This window comes from Mesoplodon mirus, assembly GCF_964341445.2.
Source record: "Mesoplodon mirus genome assembly, chromosome: 7".
NCBI classification, from domain to species: domain Eukaryota; kingdom Metazoa; phylum Chordata; class Mammalia; order Artiodactyla; family Ziphiidae; genus Mesoplodon; species Mesoplodon mirus.
Window position 1 is genome coordinate 105,203,664 of NC_138983.1, and position 13,970 is coordinate 105,217,633.

A 13,970-nucleotide genomic window follows, 5' to 3' on the forward strand; every position below is an offset into this window, starting at 1 on the left:
AAAAAGTCTTACACATTACTTTCTCATCTCTAGGGACCACTGTCCTTCATTGCCTCATGTCTAATATCTTTACACTTGTTGTTTTATATATTTTACTTGGACGTCCTATGTTTTGAGTGGGAGAATATATCTGGACCCTATTACTCCATCTTGGCTGGGAGTAGAAGTAATAAACATTTGTTTTGTTTTGTTTTGTTTTCCATTTTGTATAATGAAATGTTTCATTAAATATAAATCTGCATAATTCTGCAAATTAATGTTTTCCCAATGGCTAAGGCATGATGTTTCAAAATCATGTATAGGTAAAATATCCATTCAAATTGTAAGATAGAGCAATTGATTTTTATGTAGCAGAGTTTAAAATATTAATTGATCTGTTTTCAGATTCCACATTCAAATAAAAATATCCAAAATTATCTGACAAGACTATTAAAATGTTTCTTATCTAACTACATATACATGGGTGACCAGATTTTCTTTGTATACTTTAATTAAAATAGTATATAACAATGGATTGAATTGTTAAAAGAGTAATATGTTCTTACAAAAGTATAGAATGCTGCTGAACTTTTTACTACTTTCTGTTTGTTTGTTTTGGGAAATAGAGTTTATTTTTACTAAAAGTATGTTATTTGGGTTAACATGTAAGGAGTTTAGCTTCATTTTAAATATATTAATACATATACCTGATTTTTAGAATTTCTCATTTTAGTGGAAACTATAAACAGACATAACTGGGGTAAACAAAAGCTCTTTGAAATCTTTAAGGGGTTTTAAGAATGGAAAGAGTCTTGAGATCTCAAAATTTGAGAATCGTTAATCCTTTTTCCTAAGGCTGTTAAAAGAGAAGCAGGCAGTTGATCTTCTGTTGGCCTATTTCCTCCTAAGAACTCGTAAGGGTAATATGTCTGTGTATGTAATAGAATGGGGTGGGGAATCTAGCCATACAGATAATTATTCAGTTATCTCTAGGACTAAGAAAGGAAAAATTTAGTAATACTGCTTATAAAAATTGGTCTAGCCAAGGTACATTATTTGTTACCTTTGTTTTATACTACATTTTGAGCCCAAACATTTTGAAATGTGAATATAACAGGATTACTTTGTGCTTCCTAAGGATGAGAAAAAATAACAATGCCCAGGAGATGAAAAATTCTTGAAATATATTCACACTCACTCTACTTTACCTTTGTTCCCTATAATGATGTTAAACTATCACATACAGAAATAACCTCTGAACTCTATTCCATTGTTTCAGGAAGTATTTACTTAGTATCATTTACAGTTGCAGGAATGCCTATGCAGTGTCCCTGCATTCAAGGTGCTCAAAATCTCATAAACTTTTAGAAAATTATATAAAAGTAACAAAATATTATTATGCATTGAACTATAGTATAGAACAGCAGGAGTATTTAAAATTTAGATTACTCATAAAAACATGCCAGTAATAAGTTCTCACTTGAATCACAGTCTTTAGGTATGACTACTATAACAAGAAATTCTGTCTTTCTATGAGTTTAAAGAGTTACACAATGAAAGTGTTGAAAATTGGCCTGTTGGGAGTTGACCTCTTTTAGTTTTTAAGGTAAAAATCTAGGAAACATTCCCATTGCTCAAATTTAAATATTGTTCTCTGTTTCTGAAAATGTTTCCTAAAATAATTTATTCCAAGTCAACAAAGATATCTGAAATATTTAAGAAAAAGAAAAAATTGTTTGGAAAGCAAAATGTTGTTTTTACTTTAGATTCCAGTGCAGTTAGAATATTTACTTTACTGTTAACTAATCAGGAAGAAAAGCAAGTGGATCTGTCAGCAAAGCCAAGAGAATGTGCTCTGCATTTTATTGTTTTGTCAGCTTCTCTGGATGTAAAATAGGAAGAAAGTCATTGTACTTCTAGAGTTATCTTTAGCTCACACAAATGATATATCCCTTTCCTCCTTAGGAAGTAGCATACATCAGGTAATTCCCAAGAGGACCATAACAATATAAAAAAAAGTTTATTCTTATTTTTCATCTCTTCACTTTTAAAATTAAAAATGTGCTCCATCAGAGCCTCTAGTCTAATAGGATTGCGAGTGGTAGTCACCTTTTGCTTATTTTATTTATATCTATTAGTGGCATAAGCAACAGGCTTTTTAAAAATTACTCAGTCTTTTTTGATGTTATAAAGATGTTATTGATTTCATTGGCATTAGACATATTTGTGATTTGAATGATTATTTACCTTGGGTGCTGAAGATTTCACACTTTATCTAATATCATTTGGGAACCTAATATCATTCTTTAATATTGATTGAATATTCTCAGCATTCTATATTTTATACACATATCCAAGATGCTGTCACTTAATAGCTTTGTTCTAAAATGATAGTCTCTATACGCAATCTCATGAAACACCACCTATATACTTATTTATTTTATTCTAGTATAATATTCTACATTTGTTTGCTTCTAATGTTTAAAAAAAATCATAGATAGAAGTGTGAGTCCTGCAAATGAACAAAACTGTCCTTGAAATTTGTTTTATATAAGAAAGATATTTTAGGGCTTCCCTAGTGGTGCAGTGGTTGAGAGTCCACCTGCCGATGCAGGGGACACGGGTTTGTGCCTCAGCCCAGGAAGATCCCACATGCCACGGAGTGGCTGGGACCGTGAGCCATGGTTGCTGAGCCTGCGCGTCTGGAGCCTGTGCTCCGCAACGGGAGAGGCCACAACAGTGAGAGGCCTGCGTACTGCAAAAAAAAAAAAAAAAAAAAAGAAAGAAAAAAGAAAAATGTTTTAATTCACATAAAAAGTGATTCAATAATATGAACTGAGAAATATATTGAAATGAGAAATATATTCTAGGCCTCGGATATAGATGAAGAATATAGATGACCAGAATTTGTAGAGGATGCCTGGAATGAAATTTTTTAACATAGAATTATAAAATGCTAAACCAGGAAAGACTTTTAGAGAGTATGCATTCCAATTCTTGTGATTTGCAAATGAGGTGATTAAGATTCAGAAAAAGTAGGAGACTTGTTCTGTAACATATAGCTAGTCTTTTGCAACTCTAGAATCTGATTTCTATGCATTTTTTTGCATCTTAGTAAATTAATTAAGAAATTCAGATTAGAAAAATACTGATTTCACTATATCTTACTAAAAATAGTAATAAAAACATGTAGGCAGCATTTAGGGAAGTTTTCTTAAAACTGTTAATGCAGCATGAAGGAGGGTACAGTATAAAATTAGACCTATGATTGAGGTAGAGTCTAATAGTGAGAGGCTGTCCAAATTGAAAAGAAAACATTGCTAAAGCCAAATTAAAAAGTCACACTGTCACTTTAATATATTGAAATCAACATTTTTTACTCAATGGCAACTAACTCTAATCAAAATTATTAAAATGACATGTTGCATGCTGCAGTAAATCACTTAATATCATTTTTGAAAAGATAGGGGATAAAAAAGAAAGAACCAAGTACACTATGAATGAAAGATTGCACTTAGAGTCACTGAATAGAAGCCATTCTCCACACTTATATTAAAGGTTGTCATTGGGACATTAATTCTACAGTGAGGATTAGTGTAGGAGGAAAAGTTAGAGAACGTGTGTGCATTTTTTTTTTTTTTGTGGATTGGGAATAGAGTAGTCACTCTCATCAGAAAAAGTGAAGGATTTCCAAGGAAAACAACCATAACAATTGGAGATGCCTTCAAGGAGGGTCAGTTCTCTCATTTGAGTTTGTGCCAGATACCATTTATACTCTGTCAACTCTCAAATTGTTATCCTTGGCCCAATGCTCTTCCCTGAAAAGAAAATCTAACTGCAGACTCAGTCTCTGCAACTGGATATTTAACATTGCAAATTCGACATGTCCAAACAGAACTGCATATTTCAGTGCCCTCCCACAAATTTCTCACAATCTTCCCCCATCAAAGTGAATGTCAACTTCTTTCTTCCAGTTTCTCAAGTAAATGTTATGAATCACCTTTGACTTTTCTCTTTTTCTTAGATTCTACATCCAACTTATCAGAATAGTCTAACAATTCTTTCTGTAAAATTCAATCAGAATCCACTTATTTCTTCCCATCCCCTTTCCAACACCACCTCCTTCATCTAAGCCTCCATCAACTCTTGCCAAGATTGTTGAGGTAGTCTCCTAATTATACATCCTGTCTTTGCAATCACCCCTCTCTAATTTTTTATAGCACCTAAAATAATCTATTTAGAAAGAAAACTTGATCATGCCACTTCTCTCCTCAAAGCTCCACAAAGCCTTCTTATCTCACTAAGGATAAAATCCAAAGTCCTTATAGTGGTTTAGATGATCTAAACAATTTTGCACCTTTTTTGGCACAGCACACACACATACCTCTCTGAGCCTCTCTCTTCCCATCTATATTTTCCCCCATACTCACCTTTTGCTTATTTGTTGTCCCTTGTATATGTCATGAATGCTTCCACCTCAGTTCCTTTGTACTTGTTTGTTCTTATGACTGGATCATCTATCTCTTTTTCTTTCTTTCATTCTCTACTCATATTTCTCTTTGGTACTGACACCACAGTCAATACACATAAAATAGCTACATCAGGCCCCTGGAACTCTCTATCCCTCTTATCTCATTTCATTTTTTCTATAACCTTTATCACTCTATGACACAGTATATATATTTTTAATTTACTGTTTTGTTTTTTCCAATTAGAATATAGCTTCATAAAGACAGGGCTATGTCTTTTAAACATACATAAAGTACAGTGTATTTTATACACTACTACTTCTAAGGGTGCCAGATAAAATACAGGACACTCAAACTTTAATTTCAGTTGAAGTCAAATAATTTTTAGTATAAATATTTCTCATATATCACATACTCTTGATGAATTATTTGTGTTTATCTGAAATTCAGGTTAACTGATAATCTATATTTTTATTTGCTAAATCTCTTAACCCCACCTATATTTTCAGTGTTGAAAACAGTAACTGATACAGAGTAAGCACTTAGTAAATATATGGTGAATGAATAAAAACTGAATCGTGTGGCCTGAAATTGTAAAGCACTATTATAGTGTTCTTGGGAGAAACTAAGGTGTATCACTAGGGCTTTAGAAGAGCATGTGAATCAAGAATCTGATGCCTACCTCTATCCTAGAAAAGTCAAAGGCAAAATTGTTTGAACTAAACAGAATCTACATGACAAAGAAAGATTGGTGGTCAGTTGAGGTACACTCTCTCACTCCTCTCTGGCAGGGCAAGGGTGCAAGAAATTCTCAGAGGAAGCTAGCCTGGCCTGTGCAATCTTGAAGGGACTTGGCCAAAATGGTTGTCTGCCGTGGTAAGATGATCACAGCAATAAAAGCCTACCAGTGGGCAATTAAGGAGGTTAGGAGAGACAGTCACAGCAAACCATTGCCAGAGAAAGCACCAACCAAGGCAGGAAACTTGAAATCCACACGTTCCCCATGAAAAAGCCAATATTTTAGGTCAGCCGTGACAATAGATAGTTATGTCTGGATTATAACAATATGACTCATTCTAATATTATCTCTTTTTATCTAACTTTTTTTGACCCTATGTCATATCCAGAGGACAGGAAGCAAAAAAGGGATGATGTCAGGGAAGACTTAAAGAAGAGATCACTCCCTCATTTCCGTATTATGAGTTTTTGAGCTGAAGTCAAAATAAAGCTAAAAGGAGAAAAATCACTTTGAATCTGACATAAAAATGAAATTTAAAAAAAATTTTAAATAGAATTTTACTACTCACATGTGAAATTTTATATATTTTCCAAAACATTGAAATGATTATTATATAAAAATATTATTAAATAAGACTATAATTATAACCAAAAGTGACTAAAAACATGAAAACTTGTGAAAGTTTTATTATATGAATGAATAAGTGAGAATATGGTTGTGGGAAAAAGTAATTTCCTATATTCCACTGAGTTTAGTATAGTCAATATTAATTAATAACTTTGGTTATGATGTGGAAGAGCCTGAGGAAAGTGAAAGCCACGGTAATAAATACTGAAAAATAAATGGAAAAGAATTTGAAATGAATATCTCTGTTCAAGGGAGTTTAGCTGTAATTCAAACATAGCACATTCTAACAAGAGTATAAGATGAACAAAACACCACATTAGCATTTAAGAAGTCTAAATATAATTATAATACAGATGAATTGTTCTCACAGTAAAAATGACAGAATAAATGTAATTATAGTTTAAGGAAACAATAGATGAGATATCTTAAAGATATACAGGCAATGATTAGTTTTGAAATGGGAAATATAAATTAGGCCATGGTAGATAACGAATATTATAAGGATGTGAGATTTGTAAATGTTGATTAGTAATAAAAATTATTTTAATAGATAACATAAAGGCATGATACCATGTCTCAAGTACTCTAACATAATATTGTAAATCAACTATACTTCAATTTAAAAAAAAATAAAAGATAAAGTGGAAAATGTCATTAAAGATGAGATATTTTCTGTTTCTTGCAGACTAATAAGTTAGTCTGAAAAGTTGTCCCATTTCAAAAAAATAAATAAATAAAACTGCTGAAAAAATTACAAAAAAAAAATGTAAGCACATCATTAAGCCTTCCAGAAAACTGGGAAAATCAATGTAGGTCAAAAATTTTAGCCACCATGAGCTTAAACCAATGTATTAAACCAACTGCATTCCAAAGGTGGTCCTGGAGGAGAAAATATGCTACCGGGAAAATAGAGTTTGGGAGACTGGCAGTAGCCTGAAGTGCTGGGTTTTAGGCCAAGAGCCTGCACCTAGCTGTAGCACTGAATCTGAGATCCACACATAAGGTGGGATTCCCAAAGGCACTACAGGCTCAGTGGGACTGTGAAATAGAAAAAAGAATTATCAGCCAGCAAAGTGAAACTATTGGGCAAACTAGCTCTACTTCAGGTCCTGGGAGGGAAAATAATAACAATATTAACAACAACAATAATAATAAAATCTCTCCTGAAAATTTGTGTCCATAGGGCTATCCTTATGTGGATCTGATAAATGAATTTATATAACACATGCAGAAGAAAAATTCCAAGATGAAAAATTATATTACAGAGAGAGGTTAGTACTTCTCATAAAGGATCAAAAAAAGCTTTCAACAAATACCAATTTAGTGGTTAAATAGCATATTTTATTTAAAAGAAGGAAAAAGACAAAGGTGTTCATTATCATTCAACATTTTGTTTTTATAATGACCTGATCATTACAGCTTTTACTCTATCTAGTTTGCCTATCAGTCAATGCTAGGAAAGCCTGGCTCTGTCACAGTTCAAAAGGCCCATAGGATGAAAACAAACCAACTTCCTGGTTTGAACAAGCACTCTTCTTGAACAAGCATTCTTGGTACCAACATCAGAAAGAAAAAACACAAAGAAATAAAAGAGGCATAGATAATACTTTTGCATGACTGTATGATTCAGAATTTAGAATGTCTGAAGATCAATCCAATTTTACTCAAAAGTAAATAATGTGTAAACATATATAAGATAATTTTACAGCTAAAATAAGTATTCCCACAGCTTCATATATAGATATGTATCTATATTAAAGGTGCCTTCTCCTGCTATTAACTATTATTACTGGAATGTAAAATATAAGGCCTAATTTTCTCCCTTTGAATTTTTCAAAGGCAGATGGTTTTTAGTGAACTTATTTTTTATATATATAACATAAAGCAGTGATATTTTTTAAAATTGAAATATAGTTGATTTACAATATTACATTAGTTTCAGGTACACAACATTCAATATTTTTTATAGATTATACTCCATATAAAATTATTACAAAATAATGACTATATTTCTCTGAGCTGTACAATACATCCTTGTTGTTTATTTATTTTTAACATAGTATTTTCTATCTCTTAATACCATACCCATATCTTGCCATTTACCCCTCCTTCTCCCCACTATTAGTCATTTGTTTGTTTCTATATCTGTGAGTCTGTTTCTGTCTTGTTATATACATTTGTTTGCTTTATTTTTTAGATTCCACCTATAAGTGAAAACATAACTTATCTTTGTGTGACTTGTTCACTAAGCATAATACTCTCTAAGTCTATTCATATTGGTCCAAATTGGCAGAATTTTATTCTTTGTTATGACTGACTAGTATTCCATTGTGTGTGTGTATATATATATGTACGTATGTGTGTGTGTGTATATATATATATATATATATATATATATATATATATATATATCTCACATGTTCTTTATCAATTCATCAGTTGATGGACATGTGTTTCTTTCATATATTGGCTATTATAAATAATGCAGCTATGAACATTGGGATGAATATATCTTTTCAAATTACTGTTTTTGTTTTTTTCTGGATATATACCCAAGAGTGGCATTGCTGGATCATATGGTAGTTTTACTTTCATTTTTTTTGAGGAACCTCTACATGGTTATCTATAGTGGCCACTAAATCCCAACAGTGTACCAACATTCTCTTTTCACTAAATCCTAGCCAGCATTTCTTGTTTGTAAACTTTTTGATGATAGTCATTTTAACAGGTATAAAGTGATATCTCAATGTGCTTTTGATTTGCATTTCTCTGATTAGTTATGCTGAGCACTTTTTCATGTGCTTGCTGGCCATGTATATATCCTTTTTGTAGAAATGTCTATTCATGTCTAACTCATTTTCTGTTTGGGTTGTTTGTTTTTGTTGATATTGAGTTGTATGAGCTGTTTATATATTTTGGATATTAACCCTTATTGGTCATACAATTTTCAAATATTTTTTCCCATTCAGTAGGTTGTCTTTGTGTTTCGTCAATGGTTTTCTTTGCTGTGAAGTAGCTTTCAAGTTTAATTAGGTCCTTTTTTTTTTTTTAATTTTGCTTTTGTTTCTTTTGTCCTAGGAGACAGGTTCAAAAAAAATGGTTACAATTTATATCAAAAAGTGTTCTCTCATAGGAGTTTTATGGTTTTCAGTCTTACACTCATGTCTTTAATCCATTTTGAATTTATTTTTGTATATTGAGTGTGAAAAATGTTCTACTTTCATTCTTTACATGTAGCTGTCCAGTTTTCCCAGCACCACTTATTAAAGAGACTGTCTTTTCACCAATATTTTAGCATCCTTTGTCACAGATTAGTTGACCATAAGTGTGTGGGTTTATTTTGGGGCTCTTTACTCTGTTTCATTGATCTATGTGTCTGTTTCTGTGTCAGTACTATACTGGTTTGATTACTGTAGAATTATAATATAGTCTGAAGTCAGGGAGCAGATATATCCAGTTTTTTCTCTCAAGATTGCTTTGGAAATTTGGGGCAGTTTTTGTTCCATATAAATTTTAAGATTGTTTGTGCTAGTTCTGTGAAAAATGTTATGGGTATTTCGACAGGAATTGCATTAAATCTGTAGATTGCTTTAGGTACACTGGACATTTTAACAATATTAATTCTTCCAATCCAAGAACCTGTAATATCACTCCATTTCTTTGTATTAGTTTCAAATTCCCTCATCAATGTTTCATACTTTTTAGAGTGTAAGTTTTCACCTAGATGGTTAAGTTTATTCATGGGTATTTTACTCTTTTTGATGTGATTTTAAATGGGATTGTTTTCTTGCTTTCTTTTTCCAAAGTCTCTTTATTATTAGTATATAAAAAAGCAATAGATTCCTTTATATTGATCTTGTATCATGCAACTGTACTGAATGCATTTATTCTAATAGTTTTCTGTTGGACACAGGGTTTTCTATACATAGTATCACATCATCTGCAAAGAGTGACAGTTTTACTTCTTTTCTTCCAATGTGGATATCATTTTTTGTCTGATTGCAATACTATGTTAAATAGAAGTGGTGAGAGTGGGCATCATTGTTCCTGATTTTAGAGGAAAGGCTTTCTTCTTTTCTGCATTAAGTATGATGTTATCTCTGGTTTTGTCATAAATGGCCTTTATGATGTTGAGATATGTTCCCTCTGTACCACCTTTGATGAGAGTTTTTATCATGAATGGATTTTGAATTTTTTCAAATACTTTTTCTGTGTCTATTGAGATGATCATGTGATTTTTGTCCTTTTTGCTAATGTGGTGCATCACATTGATTCATTTGCAAATATTGAACCTTGCATTCTTGCATCCCTGGAATAAATCCCACTTGATCATGGTGTATGATCCTTTGTTATATAATGTTAAATTAGGTTTGCTAATATTTTGTTGAGGATTTTTTCATCTATATTGATTAGACAAACATATAGATATACAGTTAGCCAAAAATTCATTTGGGTTTTTCCATAACATCTATCTATTTATCTATCTAGTGTGTGTGTGTGTGTGTGTGTGTGTGTGTGTGTGTGTCTCCCTCTGGCTTTGATATCAGGGTATGTGTAGGCTTGTAGAATGAATTTGAGTGTTCCACCCTCAGCAAATTTTTGGAGTAGTTTGAGAAAGACAGGCGTTAGCTTTTCTTATATATTTGGTAGAATATCCTTGTGAAGCCTTCTCATCCTCAAATTTTGTTTGCTGGGAGGATTTTTTAATTACAAATTCGATTTTGCTACTAGTGATTGGACTTTTCAAATTGTCTATTTCTTGCTGATTCATTCTTAGAAGGTTGCATGTTTCTAGAAATGTTCTACTTCTTCCAATTTGTTGGCATACAGCTATTCATAGTATTCTCTTATTATTTTTTGTATCTCTGTGATCTTTGCATCAACTCTTATTTCTCTGCTTTTAGCTTTTATTTTGTTTATTTGGGGCCTCTCTTTCTTCCTGGTGAGCCTAGCTAAAGCTTTATCAAATTTCTTTTATTGCTTCAAAAAACTAGCTCTTTTCTTTCTCTTCTTTCTTTTTGTTTTGGTCTCTATTTTATTTATTTTCTCTCTGATCTTCATTATTCCCTTCCTCATGCTGATTTTGGATTTTCTTTATTGTTCTTTTCATAATTATTTTAGACAGGTTAGGTAGTTTGTTTCAGATTTTTCTTGTTTCTTGAGATAGGCCTGTATTGCTATAAACTTCCCTCTTAGAACTGCTTTTGCTGTATCCCATAGATTTTGAAAAGTTGTACTTCCATTTTGATTTGTCATGAGGTATTTTATGATTTCTTCATTGACTCATTGTTTTTTTAGTAGCATGTTGTTTAGGTTCCATATGTTAGTTTTTTCCCCTTTTTTCTTCCTGTAATTGATTTCTAGTTTCATACAGTGGTGGTAATAAAAGATGTTTCATAGAATTTCTATCATCTTAAATTTGTTGAGACTTGTTTTATGGCCTAGGATATGATCTATCCTGGAGAACATTCCATGTGCACTTGAAAAGATTGCGTACTCTGTTGTTTTGGATAGGATGTTGTATAGATATCTATTAAGTCCAAATGGTCTATTCTGTCATTTAAAACCAGTTTCCTTATTGATTTTTTGTCTGCGTGATCTGTACATTCATGTAAATAGGGTGTTAAAGACCTCTACTATTAGGTGTTATTGTCAGTTTCTCCCTTTCTATCTGTTAATATTTGCTTTATATATTTAGATGTTTCTTATTAGGTGTATATATGTTAATGAACTTTATATTCTCTTCTTGTATAGATCTCTTTATTATTATATAATGTCTTTCTTTTTCTATCATTACAAACTTTGTTTTAAAGTCTATTTTGTCTCATGAGTATCACTACCTCTGCTTTCTTGCCATTTCCATTTGCATGGAATATTTTTCTATCCTCTCATTTTTAGTCTGTGTGTGTCTTCAGCTCTGAAGTGAGTCTCTTGTAATCAGCATATGAATTGGTCTTGATTTTTTATCCAGTCAGCCACCCTACGTCTTTTGATTGGAGCATTTGGTCCATTGACACTTAAAGCAAATATTGATAGGTATGTACTTATTGCCATTTTGTTATTTGTTTTCCAGTTGTTTTATACTTCTCCTCTGTACTTCCTTTTTTGTTTTTTCCTTGTGATTTGATGATTTCCTTTAGTTGTCCACTTGTGCTCCTTTCTGTTCAATTTTTTGTGTATGTATTGTAGTTTTTTGATTTATGCTTACCAAGGGTTCCTATATCTTGACCTTTAACTATAATATATCTACTTGTTTTCAACAGGTAGTCCTTTAAGTTAAAACATGTTCTTAAAGATTTACATTTTTACTCCCCTCCCATGTTTTTTGTTTGTTGATGTCATATTTATCCCTTTACTGATTATTGTAGTGCCAATTGATTTTACAATTTTTTGCCTTGAATCTTCATAATAGCTTATTTAAGTAGTTGATCCTCAGACTTTACAATATATTTGCCTTTACTAGCAGGAATTATTCATTTTCCACCAATTCTTACTTCTTGTTATAGTCCTTTCTTTTCCACTTAGAGAAGAGCCTTTAACATTTCTTTTAGGGTGGGTTTAGTATTGAGAAACTCTTTTAGTTTTTTTCTTGCCTGAGAATTTCTTTAACTCTTTCAGTTCTATGGGATAATCTTGCTGGATGGAGTATCCTAGTCTGCAGGTTTTTCCCTTTCAGTATTTTGAATATATCATGCCACTCCCTTCTGGCCTGCAATGTTTCTGCAGAAAAATCAGCTGATAGCCTTGTGTGGGTTCCTTCGTATATGACTTATTGAATTTCTCTTGCTACCATTAAAATTTGCTCTTTGTCTTTAATTTTATTCATTTTAATTATGATACATCTTGGCATGGGTCTTTTTGTTTTCATTTTGTTTGGACCCTCTGTGCTTCCTGTACCTGGATATTTGTTTCCTTCTCCAGGTTTAGGAAGTTTTCAGTCATAGTTTCATCAAATAATTTTCAACCGCCTTCTCTCTCTCTTCTCTTTCCGGGACCCCTATAATGCAAATGTTGATATGCATTATTTTGTTCCAGAGATCCTGTAAACAGTTCTCATTTTTTAAATTAGTTTTTCTTTTTGTTGTTCTGATTGCATGATTTCCATTATTCTATCTTCCAGGTCACATATGCCTTTTTCTGTATCACCTAGCCTGCTATTAATTCCTTCCAATGTGCTTTTCATTTCAGTTATAGTATTCTGTTCTGCCTGGTTCTGTTCTTTTTTATATTTTGTAGTTCCTTGTTAAAATTCTCACTGTGTTCATCTATTCTTTTCCCAGTTAGCATTCTTATTATTAATGCTCTGCACTCTTTATCTGATAAATTATTTATTTTTGTTTCAGTAGGTTTTTTTTTTTTTTTTTTTTTTTTTCAGTTCTTTTCTCCTGGTCTTTCAACTTAAACAAATTCCTCTGTCATTTTGCTTAACATTCCTGGTGTCTATGAAATTAGCTGAAATAGTTATTTATTGTGGTCTTGAAGGAGTGTCCTTGTGTGGGAATATTCCTACAGTCTACATGTGCCCAGTGGCTTTGGTGATAGAGCTGGATCTGATGTGAACACAATTCATGTCTTTCCTCAAGGTGCACTGGCAGCTATCACCTTGGTAGACAGTGGGGCTGGAGATGGAGGGGTTAGGGCCAGAGTTAAGTGTGAGTTAGGGCTTCTTCTCTGCTTGGTGGCCACCACAACTTATCAGGGGCTGGGTCAGGTCACAAGTTGCTGGAGCAGAACTCCATTCCCTTTAAGTGTGTGTTCTTCTCCCTCTCAACACTGGCACTCTCACTCCAGAGGGAGTAATGCTCAGGCAAGAGGGGCTAGTTTGGGTGCCTGGCATGGGTAGGATACAGGCTGTGGTGGTCTAGCTGGGGTCAGAGACCTGGACTGCTTCTGATGCACTGCCTGTATAAGTGACAGTAATGGCTGTTCCTGCCTGCTTAGATGCCACTTCAAGTCTGAACCTACATTTTCCCTTGCAGCTGAGCTCTCTTCTTGGCTTCTGCTGCCCTTGTTCTGTGTGGAGCTTTGCTGCAAGGCAGGTGTGGCTGGTGTGGGTGCTTGGCATGGGTCCAGGCCCCAGCTTTGATGGTTCAACTGCAGTTCATTATTGGGACTGTTTCTGATGTATTGCCTGTGTAAGCACCAGTAAAGTGTGC